Source organism: Helianthus annuus, chromosome 10 (assembly GCF_002127325.2).
Source record: "Helianthus annuus cultivar XRQ/B chromosome 10, HanXRQr2.0-SUNRISE, whole genome shotgun sequence".
Classification (NCBI taxonomy): domain Eukaryota; kingdom Viridiplantae; phylum Streptophyta; class Magnoliopsida; order Asterales; family Asteraceae; genus Helianthus; species Helianthus annuus.
Window position 1 is genome coordinate 20,757,088 of NC_035442.2, and position 24,179 is coordinate 20,781,266.

Here is a 24,179-nt window from a genome sequence, read left to right on the forward strand (position 1 = left end):
GTTAATATTAACATTACCTCGTGACGAACCATGTGAAGGGTTTACCTTAGTGTCGCTTGGAAGTTGACCCTTACCTTTCTTCAATTCCGCCACATCGGTTGCTAATTGACCCATTTGGGTTGTTAGTGATTGGATGCTTTTATCACGAACCTCGTCTTTTTGCATTCGCACTTCGTCTAGTTGGTTCCGTTTTTGCATCTCCATTTGCATGCTCTTTAGCATCTCCATAACCTCGTTTCCACCCGAAAGTCCCCCTTGTTCTTGACCCGTTTGGTATTGTTTTTGATACCCTTGGTTATTCCCGCCTCGGTACCCACCTTGGTTATTGTAAGATGGCCGTGAACCAAAATTACCTTGGCTACCTTGAAAATTCGGGTTCGCTTGATTTGACGGGTTCCCATATCTAAAGTTCGGATGGTTCCTCAATCCGGGGTGGTAGGTGTTTGAATTCATGTTGTTGTAGTTCCTACCACCTCCTCCTTGACCTTGACCTTGAACCGCATTGACTTCCTCGTATTGCCCTTCCAACATCCCTTGGCAGTTTTCAGCCGCATGACCTATTTCATTACACAAAGCACAAACATTATATATTTGATTAGTGGTTTGAACATTACCATCATCTATGGCGTGCACTTGTGGTCGGTTAGTGGTTGGTCGGGCTCTCCTTGAAGCTTGGGCCTTCCTTTTTGATGTAGTTGCCATGCTTTCCAAAAACTCCCAATCTTCATTCTCATAATTCGTTCCAAACGTCCCTCCGGTGATAGACATCAAATCACGTGCGTCTTCGGCACTCAACCCCTCATGAAAAGCGTTCATCAACTCCCATAACTCAATTCCATGATGAGGGCAGTTTTTAATCATCATGTTAAAACGCTCAAACGCCTCATGAAACATCTCACCGTGTTGTTGTTGAAAGCTTCTCAATCCCTTCCGCGCATCATTGGTCTTTTGGGCGGTGTAGAATTCATCCAAAAAGGTTTGTTGCATCTCCCCCCATGTATATATTGATGCCGAAGGCAAAGTGTAGAACCACTTCTTTGCCTTATCCTCCAAAGAAAACTGAAATAAGACCAACTTGACTTCATCTGCCGAAAAACCTTGACTCCCAAAAGTGTTGCAAATTGAGTCATAGGCCTCTAGATGGAAATACGGCTCCTCCGTTGCTAACCCTTTGTACTTCGGTAAACTTTGCAACGAGTTTGTTCTTACTTCAAAAGTTCTCCCTTGGTTGTTGTGAGGGATAACCACCGGTGAAAGGTTTTGAGTAATGATTGGCCTGAAATGTGCCTCTATTCCCCTTGCTTGTTCCCTAAGATGCCTTCTTGGAACACCCAATCGACCCCTTGGACGAATAGGACCCATTGGTCTTGGTATAGGCCCTTGTGGTGCAATTGGTTGTTGGGGCATCGGTGGGTATTGATTCGGCCTTTGAAATTGTGGGTGTACATGTTGTGGCCTAACTTGTTGCAATGGAATGGGTTGTTGGATCGGTGGCCCTTGTGGTCTTGGCCGAATGTGTTGTGGTATAATTTGTTGTTGTGGCATTCCACCAACACTTGCCATTCCTTGAGATTGACTTTGCAAATACCCGAACTCCCCTTGATCACCATAACCTCCATAACCGTACCCATCATCTTCATAACCCTCATAATCTTCGAATCCCTCATCATAACCATCTCCTTGAATTCCTGAGGTCTGCCCAAATGGGATGGTCGAATACTGAAAGCCCGACTGTTGTTGTTGAGGTCTAAAAGATGAAGTCGTATGCACGATAGTTGAATTGGGTGCAATGGTGAAGGTGGATGATGATTGACCTGTAGTTGGGGGAAAGAAGTGAGATAATGGTGGGATTGTGGTCGATGGATCGTAGGTGATGGTAGGCTCAGTTTGAGTGGTGATTGGTTGGGTGACATTGGATGGTGTAAATTCAGCGGTGGTATTAGGTAATGTAGTGTTTGGTGATGGTTGGGTGGAAGTAGGTATAAAGGATGAGGTTGTTTGACTGGTTGTAGGTGGAATCTGAGAATCAGCCATGATGTTTCTCGGTGTAATGGGTGAAGTGGGTGAACCAATGATTTTGTTTTCTCGCACTAAAACTCGGTTTTGTCGTAGCGTTCTTTCAATTTCCGGAGCAAACGATAGCGGTGATGACCTGTGAGAGCCTCTAGTATGCATACACCTGAAGTACCTGCACACTAAACACAACCAGCGTAAACCCGAAAATAACAAACAAAACTATTAAACTAACACACGTTGCGCACTACTCCCCGGCAACGGCGCCAAAATTTGACGTGATGTCGTGGGTCACGCAAATTTAATCCCCAAACAACTGTAGTTAGTGGTAGTAGGGTATCGAACTCAGGGAGTATGTGGAAGATGTGTTGATTATATAGCTTCGTACTTAAACTAATATTAAACTAAATTGCAGAAGATTAAAATTCAAGATTGTGGATTGTTGTTTTAAAAAAAACTAAATTAAGAACTAATTCAAATTAAAGTTGGTTGTAAACAATTAGGAGAGAACAATGATCACCCTAGGTTTCAGTTTCTTTAAACAGTTGTGTGCAATTTCACTAGAAAGAGTTACATAGACATAACTCGTGTATACGTGATTGAAGTGATAAAAGGGAACAAAGTACTCGGATTAGATAACGCGAGGTTGTTTCCCGATGACCTATTAACCAATAACCAACCCTAACCCTTCCCGTGATATCTCGGTTGCCAACGGCACCAAGAACGTACGATTAAGACTAGGAATTGCAATATAGATTAACACACTACAAACAATCAAACATACACCATGACATTCAAGCAACGCAAGAAATCATTCTAGAAATGCAGAAATTAAACACACAAAAGTTTCAGAAACATTCACCTAGGATGATCACCAAAGAGTTTAGCCGGACATGGCTCGGTGAATCATCATCAACATCAAACTATTGTTCATACGAATTAAAAGCACAAACCGAATGATTGAAATTGTTCACAAAACAAGCCACAAGCCAAAATTCGTCCCCAAGGTGTCCAAGAACCGTCCAATGATGAGATAATGTGAAAAGACACCCCCAAAACCGAATAAAAGATGGCAGTTACGTTTTTGCGATTTCAGCTCCACCGTAAATTACGGCTCCACCGTAATTTACGGTGGACATCAATTTGTTACGGTGATGAGAGCCTGTGTTACGGTGCAGAATAAAGTGGAAAATGGTCTACCGTAAATTACGGTAGAACCGTAATTTACGGTACTCGGCTGCCTTCACTTCTTTGTTATTCTTTTGTTCTCCTCTTGCCCCGTTTTCCACCAAAGCCTCCAAAAGCTGCCTTCGATCCATCTTTTAGCTCCTAATTCGTACCTGAAACATAAGCATCGTAGTTATCTAATTCAAGATAATTACACGGCTAAATGGAGGATTATTTCATATTTTAACATGCTTAAGGGTTGTCCAAAGGACCACCCGTCACTGTCAAGACTAACAGTGCAGGTCCATCAGAGGATACAACACCAGACTATGGGTATGAAGTCATCATCCCTCAAAGGTCTGCCACAAATGGAAAGCATCAGTTGTTCAAAACATCTGTGAAAGCTCAACCACTGCTACATCAACAGTTGTTGACCAAAGTAGCCCATTTCCCACTGCTTCCACATCCTCAAACACTGCTGACAAAAGTCCTCAAACAGTGGATAAAAGTCAGCAGTGGTCCACTCCATTACCACCCATTCCACCACCTTTTGAAGCCACTGCTGGGTCATCAAAGTCACCAGCAGTGGTTAGCTCAGATGATACACATTTGCAGCCTTCACCAACAAATGCCATCATACCATACCAAGGAGATTTAATCTTCTTGAGATCTCATCCACCTGATCAAATCATTGGCAACATCAATGAAGGGGTGCTCACAAGAAGCCAAACCCAAAACATTTATCTTTTTGCTGGTTTTCTATCACTCCATCAGCCAGTCAAGTACCAAGAGGCACTAAAAGACAACAGCTGGGTAGAAGCCATGCAAGAGGAGCTCCAATAGTTTAAGAGAAAACAAGTATGGGAGCTTGTACCACTGCCAAAAGAGGTTAGTCCCATTGGCACAAAGTGGGTCTTCAAGAACAAAACAGATGAAAGGGGCATTGTTGTCAAGAACAAAGCCAGGCTTGTGGTTCAAGGTTACAGACAGGAAGAGGGGATTGATTATGATGAAACATTCGCCCCTGTTGCAAGATTGGAAGCTATCAGACTGTTCCTGGCCTTTGCTGTCAACCACAACATGAAGGTGTTTCAGATGGATATCAAAAGTGCTTTCCTCTATGGTACATTGCAAAAAGAGGTATATGTATGTCAACCTCCAGGCTTTGAGGATCCATTTTATCCTGATCATGTCTACAGGCTAAACAAAGCCTTGTATGGCCTGAAACAAGCACCTAGAGCCTGGTATGAAACTCTTTCCAACTTTCTTCTCTCAAATGGTTTCAAAAGAGGTACCATTGATAAAACACTGTTTCTCAAATGGAGAGGGAAAGATTTAATGATTGTCCAAATTTATGTGGATGACATTATTTTTGGAAGCACATGTACCAAAATGTGTGAAGAGTTTAGAGAACTCATGACAGCTGAGTTTGAAATGAGTGTAATGGGTGAGCTGCAATGCTTTCTTAGTCTCCAAGTACAGCAATTGCAAAATGGAACTTTCATTCATCACAGCAAATATGCTAAAGAACTTTTAACCAAATTTGATATGAATGATTGTAAACCATGCAGCACACCCATGGCCACAAATAAGCTGGTCATGTCTGATGAAAAGGATGAGCTGATTGACCAAACACTCTATAGAAGCATGATTGGGTCTTTATTGTACCTAACTGCATCTAGACCAGACATCATGTTTGCAACATGTGTCTGTGCAAGAAGTCAATCAGCTCCCAGAAAATCAAATCTCATTGCTGTAAAAAGGATTCTCAGATACATAAAAGGTGCTCCCACACTTGGTATCTGGTATCCAGCTAATGAGAATATCAAGCTTTCAGGTTTTTCAGACAGTGACTTTGCTGGATGTCACACCATAAGGAAGTCCACTTCAGGAGGGTGCCAGTTTCTAGGTGATTGCTTAGTATCCTGGCAAAGCAAAAAGCAAGCAGCAGTTTCAACATCCACTGCTGAGGCTGAATACATTGCTGCTGCAAGCTGTACAGCCCAACTCCTGTGGCTTCAAAATCAGTTATTGGATTTTGGTATCACTGCCTTAAAGACACCACTCATGTTGGACAGTGAGGCAGCAGAAAATATCATCAAAAATCCAGTTTCCCATTCTACCACAAAGCACATCGACATCAGACATCACTTTGTGAGGGATTGCTATGAAAAAGGTTTGATTTCTCTGCATCATGTTCCAACTAAAGACCAGTTGGCAGATGTGCTCACAAAAGCACTTGATACAACCACCTTTGAAAGTTTGGTCTCTAGGATTGGGATGCTAAACATGGAATAACAAGCAACATCTTGTTTTTCTATGAATAAAAGCAACAAAATGTTTTCAGAAAATCAAAAATCCATCCTTAAAAATAGCTTAAAAATGAAAATTTCATTAAAATCCTTAAAGTCTGCCATAACCACTGATTGTTCAAAAGTCTGCTCTACTTCAAAAAGACTGCCCACTGCTGAAAGGCAACCTCTGTTTTCTCATTCCTTGATAACCACTGTTGTTCAAAAGCAGTGTCTTATCCACTGATATGCTATCCACTGATAGTGAAAATCATCCACTGCCTCCTCTCCACTGCTTTCATCAGTTGCTTTCACCAAAAGTATTGTCCTTCATTTTCACCAGTGGTTGTCACGTGGGCAGTACATAGCAGTCAGACCTTTTGTAACGGCTGCCACGTCAGCGTTCATTCTCTTTCCTATAACATCCCCACTCACCATCAAAACAGGGTTTTACTGTCGAATTGAATTCTTAAAAACTCTCTTCTCAAAGCAGTTTTTCTTCTCATTTCTCACGAATTTCTTCGACCGTTTCGTTTCAAAAATGACAAAATCGAAGCTTTCTGCAAAACCCTCATCAAAATCATCGAAAACAGCCTCTCAAAAGGCCACTACCACTGAAATTCCATTCAAAAAATCTCACAATCTCCTGGGTCTTCTCACAAAACCAGGAACCACAGATGTTTTCGATTCCATTATCACCATCATGGCAAAATCAAAGTACAAAACTTTGCTCACCGCCGACGCACCCATCTACTTGGCGACCCAAAGGGAATTTTGGAAGAATGCAACCCTTGAAAAACAAGGAGACCTTGCAACTGAAATCCACTCTTCCATAAAGGGTAAAGCTGTCCACCTTACACCACAATCCATATCCGAAGTCTTTCAACTCGATGACCAGGCAGGTAAAACTTCCTTTACTAAAAACGAGTTGCATATTGACTTCATTGAACGAGGGTATGAAGCAACAATGATGAAGAAACTAACCTTAGAAAAAGGTTATTTTCCTCCTGCATCAAGATTTCTATTTCATACCCTCCTCCTATGTGTGTCAAACAAAACCACTTCTTTTAATGAGATCCCTATAAAGATTCAAAATCTGGGATATGCAATTCTTCAAGAAGAAAATTATAATTATTCTCGGGAAATCTTTAAAGATTTGGTAAATAATGTTGAAAGCAAATCATTCTTACTATTTCCAAGGTTTTTAAGTTATTATTTTCAAAAGAAATTCAGTAAGGATGATTTAGCTTTAATAAACCAAGGTGAAATAACTGCAATAAACTGCCTAACGTCTGAAACTTTTTCACGAATGTTAGCACCTTGCAAAACACAAGCAGGGGTACCTGAGCAGAATTTAGCAGCAACCACTGCTCCTCAGGTATCTGCTGCTGAGCCTACTGCTCTAGGTGATCAAAGCAGCAGCCCAACTGTTTTGAAACCCACACCTACAAAACCCAAAAAGCCTTACAAAAAGAAATATCAAAAACCCCCCAAACCAATCAAAATGGCAACTCTGGAGGATGAGATACCAGAGTTAATGCCTGTGACAACACAAGAGTCACAAGAAACCACTGCTGCTTCTTCCTCACAGCAGATGGTACAAATATCTCAACCCATAACCATAACTCCTCCTGCTTCTTCACAAAAAGAACAGGTTGTACACAAAGGGCCACCACATTATGATGCTCTGGATACACTCGTTTCCATCATCCACAGCTCAATGCCCGGAGCAAATCCGCTTTCTACACCCACCATCACATCCTCAATTCCACCAAAAACACAACTACTGTTGGATGCAATTGATTTGAACCAGGCATTACACAGTCCTTCTCAATCACCTATCAATGAGAATATGCCTCAACAAATGACTGAGCCTGCTGTATCATTCTTTGCTAACCCACCAACACAACCTGAGGAGGTTACACCCATTGAGTTACAAGTAACTCTTTGTGGTAATCCAAGTGAAGCAGCCACTACAACTGTTGAACCTACAAGTTTACAGTTGGACAGTGGTTACATCTATAAGACTTCCTTGGAGGCAATTCCTTTTATAGCACCTCTGCCAACCACCAGTGGATTTATCTATCCTACTAGCAACATCAAAAGGTTGTCAAGTGTTGAAGGAAGAAGACCCCAGTACCAAGAAAAAAGGGCATCAGTGGTTAAGGTTTGGAGTAAACTCCCTACTTCTACCACTGATAAAACCACTGTTAGTGGGAAATCAGATGATCCCATTAAATTGGGTGATGGTTTAAAATACCAGAAATTGACGGCTCGTGTTGAAAAACTTGATAACTCTGTTGCAGAACTCAAAGAAATGCTACAACAGTTGTTACAAGTACAAAAGGTACAATCCACTGCCGTTCCACCTCAAGCACCTGCTCTACAACAGGCACCTACTACAAATGAGCTCTGGAATCTATTTCAACCTTTTCTCCATCATCAAGCACAAATAGCAGATCAGCAACATGAAAAACATGTTCAACAATTGAGAAATGCTATGGAGTCTAGGTACAAAGACACTCAGGCTGATCTAAAGGCTCTCAAAACTCAGATCTTGCACTCCACTGGCACTGCTCCTCCACCAGTATTCTTCATTGATCAACTCCCCGAAGATAATGCCAAAAAGGGGGAGAAAATTCAGAAATGGAGAAGAAAAGGAATAACAGATGGTCTCTACCTCGCACCAGAAAATTCAAATATGACCAAACAGATTCCTTTGCCAGATGGGAGTAAGAAAATTGATGTGACTACAAATGCACTTGCAGAAGCACTTGCATGTGTAAAAAGGGATAGAGAGGCCAAAAAGAAAGCCAAGGTGGATTATCCGGATCAGGGTACTTCAGGGTCAAGAGATGATGAAAATCTCTTTGATGAAAAGAAGAAGTCTACTAGAAAAGTAAGGCTACCCAAATCCATTCCGGTCAGACGTTCAAAGTCTGCTCAAAAACCACCACCTAAGACAGTTGTTGTAACTCCTGGTGTATCAGCTGCTGTTGGTACTTCAGTAGTTTCAACATCTGCTCCCACTTCAACACACACCACTTCAACACACACTACATCCAATGTTTTACCTCCATCACCACCAAAATCACAATCACCTCCTGTCAAAAGACAGAAGACAGCAGTTGTTATAACTTCTGCTGTAAAGACAACAGTGGTTGGAACACCAGTTGTTCCAACAGCTGTTAGTCTATCACAAACCACTATCACTACAACCACCTTTCCATCCAAAACATCATCAGTCCCTCCTCAAATAAAGAGGAGAAGGCTAATTCCCAAAGATGATGTCACTTCACCATCTCCAACATCTTCAAAACCTTTAGCTCTTGTCAATATACCAAAACCAGTTCCACTTTCTTCAGTTCCAATGCACAAACCCTTACCTCCTGTAGGTGTTCAATTCCCTCTTGAACTAGAAGCTGTCAGAGAAGAGATAAAATCTTTCTATACTGAGGATGACCCTGCCAAAAGGAGTTTGCCTTCAATCAAAGGATATCCCTGGCCCAAAAACATTGAAGAATATTTGAAGATAAAGGCCAAGCAAGCAGAGGATATCTCGAAAAGAAACACACAAGGGAAATCTGACAAGGAAGTATCAAGATACTACCAATATCTGCTCACACAAGTCAGTTCCCTAGAACGTTTTGCTAAAAATGTCAGTCAACAAATTTCAGAAAGAGCAGCTGAAACTCTGAAGAAAGACTACATTGAAAGCATTATGTTCTACAAGAAATACAAAGGAGAGAGACACATGTACAAAGAGTGGACTGTTCCAGAGCTTGAAGCTGAATCAGCCAGAATTCAAGTTATGATAAAAAGGAAAGTCACTACACTCCTCCTGATTGGGCAAAGTTCAAAAAGAATGTACCTGAAAAGCAGTTGGAACTAAAAAGAATGAAAGAAGAATTGGTTGTTGCTGAATTTGGTACCAAAAGACAAGTTGCTAGATGGAAAGAAGATTTGGTCAGGTCAACCTACAAAAGGTTGGAGGAATTAAGGAAGAAAGATCCAAAAATTCCTCAAAAACCTGACTACCCTGAAGCAGCGTTTTCAAAAGGACCATCAAAGCTGCAAACCAGGAGAGCCACTGCTCCAGCTGGTACTGCCATCTACAAAAGAAGGACACAAAGCCAGTTTGGAGTTGAAACTGTTCAAGAAATTCTTGCTGGAAATGCTGTCTGAAAAGAAGGCTTGTTAAGAACGTTAAAAGAAGAACTTGAACAGGAAAACTCTGCTACCACTGCTCAGCCAGTGATAAACCGGCCAGCCTCACCAAATACTTCTGCAAATAAACATCTCCCAAGAAACCCACCAGGCTCAAAAATACAAAAGTGGGCAACTGACAAACAGACCTGCGTATTGACTTTGCTCAGGTCTGGTGGAGTAGTGGATAAAATATCAAGGGAACAAGCTCTTGGCCTGAGTCTTGAAGATTTGCAGGATCTCCTTGATCTTCCACTTAGCAGGGATGATGAAGATACAGATGCCCTTGACTTTGAATTACAATTTAAAGGTCAGATAAGGGAGCTGTTAATGAGGCAATAAAGTATCCACAAATAATGAAGGGTTTTGGCATTATCTGTTCCAGGGGGAGATTGTTGGGATTGAACCCTATCAGAGGAATAAATAATTAAAGCCAAAACTGGATCAGAATAGTGGATTATGAATAAGCAGATGCTGATACACAAATCTCTCCCCTTGAAAGTGATTACAACTACTGATGACCTCCTATCTGCTGATCTTACCAAACTGCTGTCTCATAACTGCTGCTCAACTAAAGATCTGATGGAAGACTAAAGTCCTGCTGATTCAATCTACTGCCTTGAGTCAAGCACTGCTGATCCGGACAAGTGCTGCTGGGTTCACAGCAGTAGAAGGTTGCAGCAGCTGTTCTAAAGTATGTTTTGTAATAGAATGTATTAGCAGTAGTTAACATAAGCAGTGTCTGTATAGATCAGAGGTTAGAGTTTGTTAGGAGGTTAGATGTCATTTTCATGGTGACGTCAGCAAAGATGCTCAGTAGTTTGCAAGTGCCTATAAATAGTTCAGTACTTTGTACTGTTCTATTAGCTCTTTGCATCATTCATCTTCTTTGCACGAACAAACTACTGAGCTCGGGCTGAGGGGGAGTTTGCATTCATACATCTATCTTTGTAATCGTTGTTGAAATTAAATTCAATCATTCGGTTCATAGTGTAAAAGATGTTTGATTAAAGTATTACTCTCATTTGATTGTATGCAAAGTTTGTTTTCATTTTAATTCCGCTGCACAACTCATCCATTTTCATCTTAACTTCAAACACAAAATACAACCAAAAAGAAACTCAGATCCAACAGGTAGGGATTCTCTAAGATCTCCCTAATGTATGCATCGTTCATGTAATAGGGATCTTGAGGATCTAACCCTGGGTAGGCTCCTAAGTTGGGTATTGGCACATTTTCCTGTATCGGGTTTTGTTGCACATAGTCCCTAACATCGTCCCACCAGGGGTCGTAATTGTTTGGGTCTAGGGGATTTGGTGCAGGTACCCTAGGTATCTCCTCCGGTTGTAATCAGGCATTTCTACTTGATTTCCAAAGTTTTCTATTTCCATGGGTTGATCAGGAATTTGTGGTTGTGGTTGGGGTGCTAGCATTTGTTCCAGGTTTGGGTCAGCTGCAGTGGTTGCTAAAATATGGATATTAGCTATACCCCTATTGAGCATATCCTGGGCATAGGCATCAGTTTCTCTTTTAGCGGCGGCTAACACTCGTTGTTCCTGCAACTTTTTCATACGTTTCCTACGCTCGTGTGCTCCCCTACTGAACCATCCCCTCTTTTTCTGAGGAAATGGCTCTTCAGACTGAGCCTTAAACACAAAGATTCCTTCTTCAGTATCAGCAGAGTACCCCGAGAGGGCAGGCTGAGAAGAGGAGGTGCCTTCGCTTCTAGGTGAACCAGACAGTTGACGATACGCGTCAGATGGTCCTTGGTCGCTCATACTGTAAACTAACAGATAGTCAGATAACACATAACAAGAAAATACAATTATGCATGTATTCTCGTAATTTATTTCCTAACACTTTGAATTTTGATGTCAGCAGAACACTTCTGTGGCTGAATCAGTGGCATAGCTCTGATACCACCTTCTGTCACAACCCCCGATCCCAAATCCCCGGGAACGGGCGGCCGCGAGCCAGTTTCGGTGGTATCACGTTTATTTATTCAATTTGGCAGCGGAAATTTTCATCAGGACCGTAGTTAGGAAATATGTTATCAGAGTAAACCACCACATTTTATAACATTAAACACATGGGTAAAACCCAAGTTTTTAGTACATACATTTCATAGGAATAAATCATATTTTATTTAATAAAACATCTAATTTATTCTTAGGTAACATTATTGCCACTTTTCCAAGCCTTCAGTGCTGTCCAGCTGGCTTCTATTTGGCTTTTACATTTTGTTACCTGAAACGCGTTTTAAAAACATTTTGTCAGTGGGAAATACTGGTGAGTGAATCCCAGTTTAATCAAGTTTAAATAAAGAGTCATAGTGAACAGTATTGAGGGCGATCCCGCAATTACATTTGCTTCCAAGTTATATCAATTATCACCCGTCGGTACTGTCAGACCTGACTTGTGGAAATGTTACTCCTTGACCAGGTGGTAACAAATTTTGTATACAAAACCCCAACATACCCATGATAATTGTATTCTTACAAATACTCAATAACTGTTATTCGCATGGAAAGGTATTTAAGGTTTTGTAAAAACAATTAACAAAAGATTTACAAAAAGTGGATCAACTCACAAAAATGAGTATATAAAAAGAGGATTAACTCACATTGCTGTTTTAGGGTTTTCAGTAGGGATTTCCTGGGAATAATCTATAAATTACACAAATGCACGTGTGTTAGTATAATAACCCATTTTAACATTAGTAATACCCTCCCCGAGACGGCATTCCAACGACTACGTCGGGCAGAACCACGACAGCCGTTACGGAACCCTAGATCAATCGGGCAGAGTATTTAATACGTATCCAGGGGTTATAATACTTACAACGGAGCAGAACCTCGCTATTTAGGGAGGTATAATACCCGGGTATAATAACTCTACTACAGAAATTGAGATTGAGAATTGAATTGTGAACGAGACAGACTGAAGGCCGATGGCCTCTATTTATAGGGTTGTAATCCGGTTTCCACGCGGCCCGGGTGTTGGGCCACGTGGCCGCACCGGGCTTTGCCACATTCTAAGTCTCTCGCGGCCCGCGTTACTGTAAGCTTAAGCTTACGCGGCCCGCCTGAACTTAATACTTCTGATTTTTATTTTATTTTTAATGTTATATTGTATTTTGGGCTCGGTTTTCACATACGGGGTGTTTCTAGGGACATATTGGGATATTTTAAGATATATTAGGGTGTCGGAAAAATTATGAGGGTGTCGGTTTATGTTAGTGTTGTTATATCTTGTATCGAGTCTTAGATTAGATTGTATAGATCAGGGCACGTAGATCGAGAAAATAGGAAAGTTTGTATGTTTATGAAGCTGATTTCGCTCCAAATGTTAATTCCGCTTGAAATGATAGCGGACACTTTCAAGCGGAATCAGAAGCTTGCTATTCCGCTCCAAATGGTCATGTTCCTTTCGAGTGGAATCAGGCCACTATATATAGTCAGCCTGGAGCGAAATCAGATGAAGGATTCTAGTTTCCGGTACCGAACTGCTGTTTGATTGTAAAGCTGTGAAATCATCAATACAAGGCAAATTTAAGTGAAACAAGCTGTTTTTCAAGTCCGTTTCTTATTTTCCGCATCTGAAATGGATAAGATCTCTTTTGATTGACTCGTTTGGGTCAGCACGCGATCCTACAAGTGGTATCAGAGCTCAGGAAGAAGAGTTCTTGCTAAAACAGCCTCATTTTCTGACTTCTACACCTTCTTTTTAAATCTGAACTAGTTTTAACGGTTAAAATTGGCTCAATTTCACATATATTGTGTAAAACTACATATTAACAAACCCTTGAAAGTTTCACTGCAAAATTCGGACTAAAAATGGTAGAAATGGGCATTCAAAGTGATTCCGCTCGATTGTATACCTTGTGATTTCGCTCGAATTTGGTATACTGCTTGACTGATTCTGCTCGAATATAGAGGTTCCGCTTGAAAGGACTGACAGGTTCCGCTCCAAATTGTTAGTTGAGATTTCTCTCCAAACTACTAGTTGGGATTCCGCTTGAAAAGGTTGTTTGGGTTATTTTCGCTTGAAACAGAAATCTGTGATTCCGCTCCAAGTTACATCTGTGATTCCGCTCCAAGTTACATCTGTGATTCCGCTCCGAGTTGAATGTGATTTCGCCCCAAGTTACATCTGTGATTCCGCTCCAAGAAATTTGTTATTTCGCTCCAACTTGTTATTCCGCTCGAAATTGTCTATTATTGAAAAACGTGTTACCGAATCATGGCTGAGGAATTCTACAATGCATTCGCTACACCGGTTGCTCCAGTTACTGCTGCTGAAACTGTGTACAATGAGAATGAAACAGGAACTTATCAGAAACCGCCAAAACTCATGTAATTGAAGACTTTCAAGGTTGGAAAAACCGATTTGAGAACTGGGTTTAAGCCTACTGTCACACCCCGATTTCCACGTGTCTCACCGGTGGGCCCGGTGGGGGATTACCGTGACGTAGTTGGCAACAATATAGTCAAACCACACAATTATATGAATGCACAGCGGAAGCATAAAGATAAATATAATTCAACCATTGATTGTAATATCGAATGTATCACAAATAGTCGAATGGTATCCACAGGGGGATCAAAATAATAAAAGTATTATTCAACAGACAAGACATCAAAAGCTTGCGAGACTCTTAAGGATGCTAAGGAGCTATAGCCAGCCGATTTCGTTTAGTACCTGCAGTTAATCTTTTTGGGAAAATACGTCAGTTTACACTGGTAAATACATTCAACCGACACTTTTGTAAAATGTTTATTAAAATTGATTTGAATGCACAAGGCACAAACTCTTTTCTAACTTGGGATAATTTATAATTAAATCTTGTAAAGAATTACATGTTTGCTATGCGTTCGGTCGCCCGGGTCGTGCCGGGTTAAAGTTTAATAGACACACCACATAGCATATAACACCGTGGCGGGTAACCAACGGCTATGCTTTTATAGTTATAGACATAATGCCGGGTGTACGCCTACACCGGGATGTCAAGGTCGTGGCCATTCGTAAATGCTGCCAAGGATATCCGGGACATGGTCATTAAGCCCCCAAAGGCGTTAAGCTAACAAAACAAGTTTTAAACGGGTCACATCGGTAATACCCAACTACAAATGAGTTGGGGTCAGTTGCCCGACCAAGCGGTATTTTAGATACCGTAACCCAAGCCCGTATAACGGAAAATAAGTTAAAAGTATTTACCTTTGCAAGTATAGTCCTTAATTGATTAAATCACGAATATCTTTTACTGGGCTCCTATTCTGGAACGAAGGTTTTAAAATAACCTATTAGAATCCTAACGGGTCTTTATATTAGCTGTAGCCTAGACCGGTCAGTTTCAAAGGATAGATACGGTTTAATCGCGTGAAAGGCAAAAACCGGGAATGGAATGTGATTCCGACCCAACAAGTTTGAAGGCTTGTTTTATATGGGTTTAATATTCACACTCTGGATTTTGGGGTCAAAATAATATGGTTTGACCCGTATCGGCTAATTTATGTAAACTAGTTACATAAGCCGAACCGTGCGCGCAAAAAGGCGTAACGGGTAACCGTAAGAGTCCTACACTGATTTCCTAAGTCAATATGCCTTAAAGAGGTTGTGGTATCAGTAGGATACCTCTCGTGATGCCCGTAACGAGTTTAAGTTCATTCTATGCCCCGAAGGGGTATTTCGGTCTTTTTAAAGATTATAAAAGAGGTTTCTGAGTTCTACAGGAAATCTGAGTTTCCCGATCAGTTTATAAAGTTCAAAATACTTTATTTATTATTTAAAATCAGTAGCAACTGGAATCGGGTCAAAAGACCTTATAGAACTCAAGTTATGGCCGAAAAGGGCATATTCGGTATTTACCGAACCGTTGCCATAACCGCAGGTTATGAGCAGGTTAAAAATAATTAAAAATCTTTAAAAATCCCAAAATATTATTTTACATCAGTGAGTAAAAGGTTTGGTGTCGAAATCCGGGTTTAGATAGGCGTTATGCTAATTGCGCTATTTAATTACTAAAGTTTCGCAATTTGCGCTATTTAGCATAACTCCTATTCTGGACCTCGGATTGTCATGAAATTTTAGGGACATGCTTAGAATTTAGTAAGCAAGGTTATGGTCCCTTCACGTGTCCGAAATACTCGTTTTATTTTGATAAGGGCGTTACGGTCAACTTTAAGCAATTAACGGAAATGCGTAAAAGACTCGGACAAACAACGAACCGGTCACAGAGGGTGGTACCATCACGTGACCTGGTCCTAAGAGAGTCCTAAGGCATATCTACATTGCACTAAAACGGGTCAGAACTGAAGTCAAAGCAAAAGTCAAACTTTTGCGACATTCGGCTCCGAACCGGGTCAATATAGCAAATGGCCGGATCAAACAAGCTTAGACAAGTTTATATACTTAATATCATGTTTTATGAACATCAAAACAGGTTACATATCTCCTACATTACAGATTATGTATAAAATCACAAAATAGCTTTCTGTTGACTTTTTCCAAGCATGTTTGACTCGATATTTGAATTAGTTAGAGTGGTGATCAGGGGGAACCCTTTTCGGGGTTTATTACCCACATAAATACCAACACATAACTACTTTTGATTCGACAATTCACTGGACCATTCGTGATTTATCGCAAAGTCAATCGTTAGTTACGACGGATTGACTTTTAATGCTAAACTAAGCAAAAACAAAGCCATAGAAGGTTTGGCATACTTACAGAGGCTTAGTGCACGACTTAGGATTATAGAAGAACACTTGGGAGCTTCAGGAATGATCAGAAGATGTGTTTTGAGGTGTGTTTCAATTGTGAACTATGTATGGCCTTTTATAGTGCAAGAATGGCCTCTAGATCATTACAACTCAACCTACAAGTGAGCATGGATGTCCAGCAGGTGTCCTAAGGTGCTAGGGGTCAGGTAGAGGGCGCCCATACTTCATTGATTGCTCACAAGATCGTTTTGAAGCCAAATCATTGAAGCTGCCCATGTTTTCTGTTACTGTGTGGTTCACGCGGCCCGCATGAAAGTTCATGCATCTTGTACGCGGGCCGCCTGAGTTTTCATATCAGAACGCGTAACTGCAGGAGGCTCGCGGCCCGCATCAACTTACCCAAAACCTTTACGCGGCCCGCGTTAGGCCTAATTTTCTGGATTTTTGAATCTTTTGTAATCATTGACTAAATCTTTGTAATTAATAACGAAATCTTTGGTAATTAATAACCTGACCTTTCGGGTTTGAAGGGGTAACTTTGCGATTTGGCCCTTGATTATTTACAACTAAGGGCCTCATGTTATTTACCCGCATTGTTAAGTCCTCGGTTAGCTTGTTAGTTATCCGGAAAGCCTTAACTTTCATTGTTGACGCTTTTAACCCCTCTCATACGAATTTGATCATAACTTTCTCGTTTTAAAACGGAACTTCGCGAAATTTATATAGTACATTCTAGTGAGCGTATTTTACTGTTACAAAGCCTCGGGTACGTCAAAGGGTCACTCAGAGGTATAATTAAACATGTTGACACAGTTAACCCCTGCAGCTTGTAATCTCTCACTTTCTTCCGCGTTTCGCTTCCGTACGATCCATGATTTATTCGTTTGAAGGTACGAGCATCGTTGAGGGTTACTATACAGTATACTTACCCTTGTTTGACATTTATAACCCTCGAATTTACATACTTTCAAGGTTTGTCAACTTTAGTCCTTTATTTAATATTAAATGCCACGTGTAGACTCAAGACACGTGTCAATACATTATTGGACACAAAATTTCGAGGTGTTACACCTACAAATTTGATGCATGGTGTTCATTGCTAAAAGATTACGAGAGACCAAAGAATGAACGTGGGCTTGAAAAGGGTTTTAATGACTTTACAGAAGCTGACAAGTTGAAATACACAAGTGAAAAAATGATGATCAGCATTCTTCAGCAAGCAGTTAAAGAAGATATTTTTATGTTGCTTCAACATAATGGTACAGCTAGATCAATTTGGGAGGCTTTGATTCAGAAATTCAGAGGGAGTGCTGATATGATCAAAAACAAAAAGGCCTTATTGAAGAAATCGTTTGACATGTTTACTGCTTTTGATCATGAAACAACAAAGCAGACCTTTGATAGATACTGTCATCTGGTTCTGGAAATGGGAAGATTAGACATTCAGAAAGAGGATGATGAGTGGGTAGATAAACTAGCTGAGGCTTTACCACAGCATAAGTGGGGAACTTATTTGATGGTTGTGAAACTCATGAGAAAGTCCGAGAGTATGAATTTGGCACAATTCATTCAGAAGATTGAAGAACAGGAGCTGGATATTCAAAAGACAGCTATCATGACAAATCCAAATACGAAACAGGATGTCAGTGTGTACTACCGAGGGAACAAGTTTGAGGCTACCCCTAGCCAGAGTCCAAAGACTAGTACTGCTTTTAGTGCTGATGGGTCATCTAGTCCAAATGCTAGCACTACAACTCAAAGTGGTGGATATACTTCATCATTCTCAAGCTTTGATCCAAACAGCAACACACCTAGCCCTCAGAAGCAAAATTCTACAAATCTGCAGTGCAATGTGACCTTGAACATTCAGAATGGTCAACATCTTTCTCCTGAAGTGGCTAAGCAACACATGGCATCTCTTGTCGCCATGTTAGAGTCGTATGAAAGCTTGATTGTAGGAAGAATTGGAAATCCGATGCTTACAAAAGAAGATTATGACCAAATTGATGCAGAGGAACTTGAGCTGATGGATGTGAAGTGGTGTTTGGCTAGTGCCTGCAGGAGAGCTGAAAAATTTCAACAAATTACTGGCAGAGATGAGTTTCGAGGAATGGCTACCTCCACACTGGGTTTTGACAAGTCAAAGGTTACCTGTTTCCGATGTAAAGGAAAAGGTCACTTTAAACGGGAGTGTAAAAACCAAGAATCAACTGGGAGTCAAGATAAGAGCAATTATTATCATAAATCAATCTTTCATCAGATCGATCAACAACCTCAACAAAAGGATCAGAAGACTGCTCATGGGAAAATGATCGAAGAAGCAAATAAGAAAGCTTATTATGGGATAATAGATCAAGGTGATGAGTTTGTTGCAGAGGGATTTAGCTGGGACAATTACATACCTGGTGTGACTAAACCTGATGTGGCTCTTGTTACAAGAATTTTGGGTGAAAATGAAGATTATCAGAAAAGAATTCCAATATTTCCAGATCTAGGAAGTGATGTTGATACTGATGATGAGGAAGAATATCTTAACAAATGTAGAAAAAGTATTGATCCTGACAGTTTTAATTTTTTCTATGCAGATAAAGTTGAGATGCTGAATCAAAAGAAGATTGCCCGTTTGAAGAGAGAGCTAGAAGCAGCAAAGTTACTCGCTGATGAAAAGGCAAAGACAGAAGCTTGAGAAACAAAAGTTGAAGCGGTTACTGAGAATGCAACAGAAAAGATTGTTGAAGTGGAGAAAGTGGTAGAAAAATTAGTTGAAGTTGAAAAGTTGTCGAAGTTGAGAAAATTGTTGAAAAGATTGTTGAAATAGAAAAGATTGTCGAAGTCGAGAAACTTGTTGAAGTTGAAAAGACTATCGAAGTTGAAAAGATAGTTGAAAAAAGTGGTTGAGGTCACTAAGCCTTGTGAGAAATGTTCAGAATCTTGCAAAGTTTGTAAAGAAAAAGATAAAAAGATTGCTGATTTAGAGAAAATAAAGGAAGATTTACTGTCTGATGTGAAGTATGTGAAAGAGTCGTACGATGTACTGAACAGGACAGTTGATAGTTTGAAAAGAACGAATGCAGAAATTGAAAAAGCAAATGACAAAATGAGTGAAACTTTAATGACAAAGCAAAGCGTCATCAATGATTATATTGAAGATTGTGCTAAGCTGAAGAAGGAGCTGGAACTAGAAAAGATCGAGAGTGAAAGGATTAAACGATTACTAATGAGTTATACTACTTTTGATTATTTGATTGATCGTGTTTATCCTACTGTTGCAGGTCTTGAGGCTTTCAAGAAAGAAAAGACTGAAGATACTGATACTGGTAAGAAACCAAGTGTCAAGTATAACAGATGTCCGCCTCCTATCTTTGAGAGTTATTCCCCCAGGAAACCAAATGAGGAACGAGTAGACAAGGCTCTAAACATCAAATTAAAGTCTGAAATCACTGATGAATTACCAGACAATATTGATGTCACATTCACAGCGTTTGACACTGATCATGAGTCTGAGTTAGTTAAGAGAGTTGTCGATCAGGTGTTGGATATGGATGAAGAGTCAAAGTCGGAGTCTAAGTCAGATAGTTTGAGTTCGTCTGAGAAGAGTTCGAGTTCACCGGTTAAAAGGGTTTACCATAAAGAATTCCTGTTATCAAAATCTAATTTGAATGACGGATCAATCAAAGTAGCATATACATTGAATGATTCAGACAAATTATATTCTGATGAGGAATTCCCAATAAGAAGTGTTAAAACTGAGAAGATCAAAAAGGTTTTCAAATTAACAGAAATTAATATTTCTGAAATAAAAGATTTAAATCTTTCTGAAAAACCTAAACCTTACACTTCAAGAATTCAACAAAGAATAAACAAGAAAATGGGTTATGGTTGTGGTTATGGTTTTCAAAAGAAACCAAACCATAATGGTAATCTCAAAAAGAAAGGTCTTGGTTTCATTTCATCAGAAAATTATAAAAATCAGAAAACTTATAAACCAAAAACAAAATTTGTTTCAGGAGGAAGTTCAGAGGATAAACAGAAGAAACCGTTCTGGAAGCAGTCAAACCAGGAGTTTCTTGCTGAAGTGAAGAAGAATGTGAGAAAGTTTGCTCAAAGAGTTGACAGAAGAACCTGTTTCAAATGCCAGGAAGTTGGACACATAGCTTGGAATTGCCCCAAGACCAACTACCAAAAACAGGGAGTTTCTTCTAACTCTGTTTTGAGAAAGACTTGTGTTGATAAGAAAGAACAACCTGTGAAAAATGTTAAAAAGTTTGAAAATTCTACTTCTGAGGAAGGAGAAAGTTCAAAAAGGTTTTACAAAAGAAGAGGTGATTTGAGTAAACAAAAGTGGGTGGTTAAAACAGATAGTTGTTCTGACAATGAATCTGATTCCATAAAATCAGATGAGTCATTAGTTGAGAAAAAGATTGTGGTTTCCGTTCCAGAAATGAACGATGAAAATTTTCCGTCATTGTCAAAGGAAAATTTGATGTCAAAAGTTGGGAAGGTAGAGATCTCAAATCAATTATTCGCTGATAAGGGAGAATTTGATGTTGAGAAGGCTTTCAATGGGAAAGTCAAACATATTTTTGGTAAGATGGTTGATAGGAAGGTAAAAGGTGCTAAAGAATTTTATAAATCAAAATGTTGGTGGGAAAGATGTGTTCCAAAATCACCCAAGGCTGGTCAAGCTTGGGTGGACATTATGTTTGATTAAACACCTGACTTGCCGGAGCTCCCAGGTTGGTAAGAGTGGAGCAGGAATCAGCATCATTCTTGAAATGTTTGTTTGGTAAATCTACAGGTGATATCTTTAAATTGTTATATTTTGATTTACAAGTGATTATGGTTGGTGAGTGAACCTGTAAGTGGTTGAAAGAGGTTTTCATTGACAAGTGGTTAATCAAGGTCATTAAGTTGAACTTGATTGGATCATACTTACAAGTGGTATTTTGGAGAACAAATGTTGAGTTTATCCCCTAACCTACAAATGGTTTGAAAATCAACAAAACTAATTTTCTGGAAAAACCATTTTATTAAAACAAACTTAAGTGTTTTGAAATCACAATGGGAAAATAGTTTGTTGTGAGGGGGAGTTCTGATTGTTTATGCCGAGTGGATGGCGATTTGAAGTGATTTGATATCAGTTGTCAATTTGTTTGTACAGTTTGTTTTCAAATTTTCCTTTAAATGTGTTTGCATTTTAGGGGGAGTAAAAATTTCACAGAAAATCCAAAAACATTAGAAAATTTGAAAAAGCCAAAAACATGATAAATTCAAAAAATTGAGTTTTGTTGTATAAAAGAGGAAATGATAGTACATCAGTGGACAATCACGGCATGCTAAAGAATTGGAAAGTTAAATAGTGACAAACGGTCTCACTGATGATGTGTCAGTAGGTTTTTGCACATTTAATAGATTGTGACGAGATATAAACCTAAATTTCAAACTTGCTAAATTCATGGGTAACATCTCTCGGATATATGGGTAACCCCCGAAATCTTGTTTGAAAGGTCCCTCTTTCTGAGATACTAGGTCTTTATGCTTAGTGATATCTGGGGTATTATCCCGGGACTTCTGCTGAATGGAAATTCTGACCTAGTCCCCGTATAATACTTTCTGCAAATGCTTGAAACATAGCACCACCCTCAGCATAAAAATGATGAAACATTGCAAAATGCTAATCATGTGCTGTTGAAGAAAAGATCCTCTAAAGGGGACACACCATAAGTCGAAGCCGTCATCTCTCTACGTATACGGAAGTATCGACCTGAGCTCTCACGGCCCTCGCAATTTAACCTCTTTACAGATATCATCTAGGTATACTCACCTGTAAGACTGAATATTGGGATCTGGATACGGGAGTATATTCTGAGGTGGGACACGCGAATAAGTTTAAGTTTCTAAAACATTAATCTCGTATCTCGAAACAGTTGAACTTTGTGTGAAAATTTAAGAGGACCTTTATACTGACAATCTAAGTGAATCTTTTAGAACTTAAAATGTTTAAAGCTTAACGGTGTTGGTGATTTGTCTCAGAACTGATATGATCCTCTTACACAAACTCATAAAAAATATTGTTTGTAAATATTTCTTTTCTGCATTTCAATTTTTTAAAACAAAATTTCAAAAAGATTTTCAGTGTGTTTTAGCATAGAATTTTGAAAAATTCAAGAAGATTTTAGACAATTGATATTGGAAAGCTGATATTCAAAATTCCAAATGCTGAACATGATGAACAGGTTTGGGAAAGTTTGATTGAAAAGTTTTTCAGAGAAAATAAATTTATTGTAAAATATGATTTTAAGAATGATCACAGTTATTCTGATTGTATATTGAAAGAAGGGGAGTCAGTGTTGGTGCATACAATTTTAAAATTTGTTGGGGGGGGGGGGGTAGTTGCACGGACCTCCCATCCGCCGGAGTATTGCAACTCCGCAAGCTAGCTTAGCCCCATAGCTGCCTGGCGGTGATTACCCACGGTGAAGAGCCCCAACACCCCATTAGGGCATTGCCGGGAATCGAACCGGTGACCTTAAGAAGAGTCTGGGTGAGGCTGGCCAACTGGGCTACCCCAGAAGGTTCAATTTTAAAATTTGTTAATATCTTATTTTTATGAATCTTATGTTTTGGGTAGAGGATCTGCAGGTAAACCTGGTAGCTAGACTACGATCCCAGCACAAGTTGAGGGGGAGTTGGTTTGACAAAGAGCCAGGTTCTGATCCTGAAAGTGCAGATGCTGATGAATTTAAAGAATCAAGAGATCTAATCAAGTGAATTATAGTGGAACAGAGAGTTCGAGAAAGATTTTGGAAGCCCAAAGACTGATAAAGACTGAAGATGAGAAGACTCGACACTGAAGACTCGTCAACATCTGAGGGGGAGTCTGTTGGTGCATACATCTGTCGACTTCGTCTTGTATCGAGTCTTAGATTAGATTGTATAGATCAGGGCACGTAGATCGAGAAAATAGGAAAGTTTGTATGTTTATGAAGCTGATTTCGCTCCAAATGTTAATTCCGCTTGAAATGATAGTGGACACTTTCAAGCAGAATCAGAAGCTTGCTATTCCGCTCCAAATGGTCATGTTCCTTTCGAGCGAAATCAGGCCACTATATATAGTCAGCCTGGAGCAAAATCAGATGAAGGATTCTAGTTTCCGGTACCGAACTGCTGCCAAAGTGTTGTTTGATTGTAAAGCTGTGAAATCATCAATACAAGGCAAATTTAAGTGAAACAAGCTGTTTTTCAAGTCCGTTTCTTATTTTCCGCACCTGAAATGGATAAGATCTCTTCTGATTGACTCGTTTGGGTCAGCACGCGATCCTACACCCATGCCTTAGAAGTGTGTGAACTCACCTTGGCTTGCTCGGTTAGATTAATTACTCAAGTAAATCAGGAAATCAAGCACGTCCTAATGAGGCACACACAACAATCAGTTTCTCATGCATAACACGTATCCTACGTACTGTTTATTTACTCATTACTTTCTATCACAAACCACATTATTTAAATGTCAAGACATATTATCAGGTTATATTATTTTACCCTAATATAATATAACTATCTCACAAATAAACAAGTATCCACACAAGTGTTCTAGCATAAGATATATATTCTAAATATATATTTATCCAATTTTATTTACGAAAATCAACATCCGGCACTTGGTGTTTTGTAATAAAAATCATGGCGAAGTTTATTTAGAAAAATAATGTTAAAAATATATTTGTAAACATTTGTTAGAAAAATATTTCTAAGCGTCGTATTTCTAGAAAAATTTCGC

The 24,179-nt window shown here is 39.6% G+C and overlaps 1 non-coding gene across 1 annotated transcript; it reads left to right on the forward strand.

Annotated features, from left to right (window-relative positions):
- Positions 1-832: 832 nt before the first annotated feature.
- LOC118483555 lies at positions 833-938 on the forward strand. Its single transcript, XR_004870846.1, has one exon. It is a non-coding gene; the product is annotated as a small nucleolar RNA R71 (small nucleolar RNA).
- Positions 939-24,179: the final 23,241 nt, after the last annotated feature.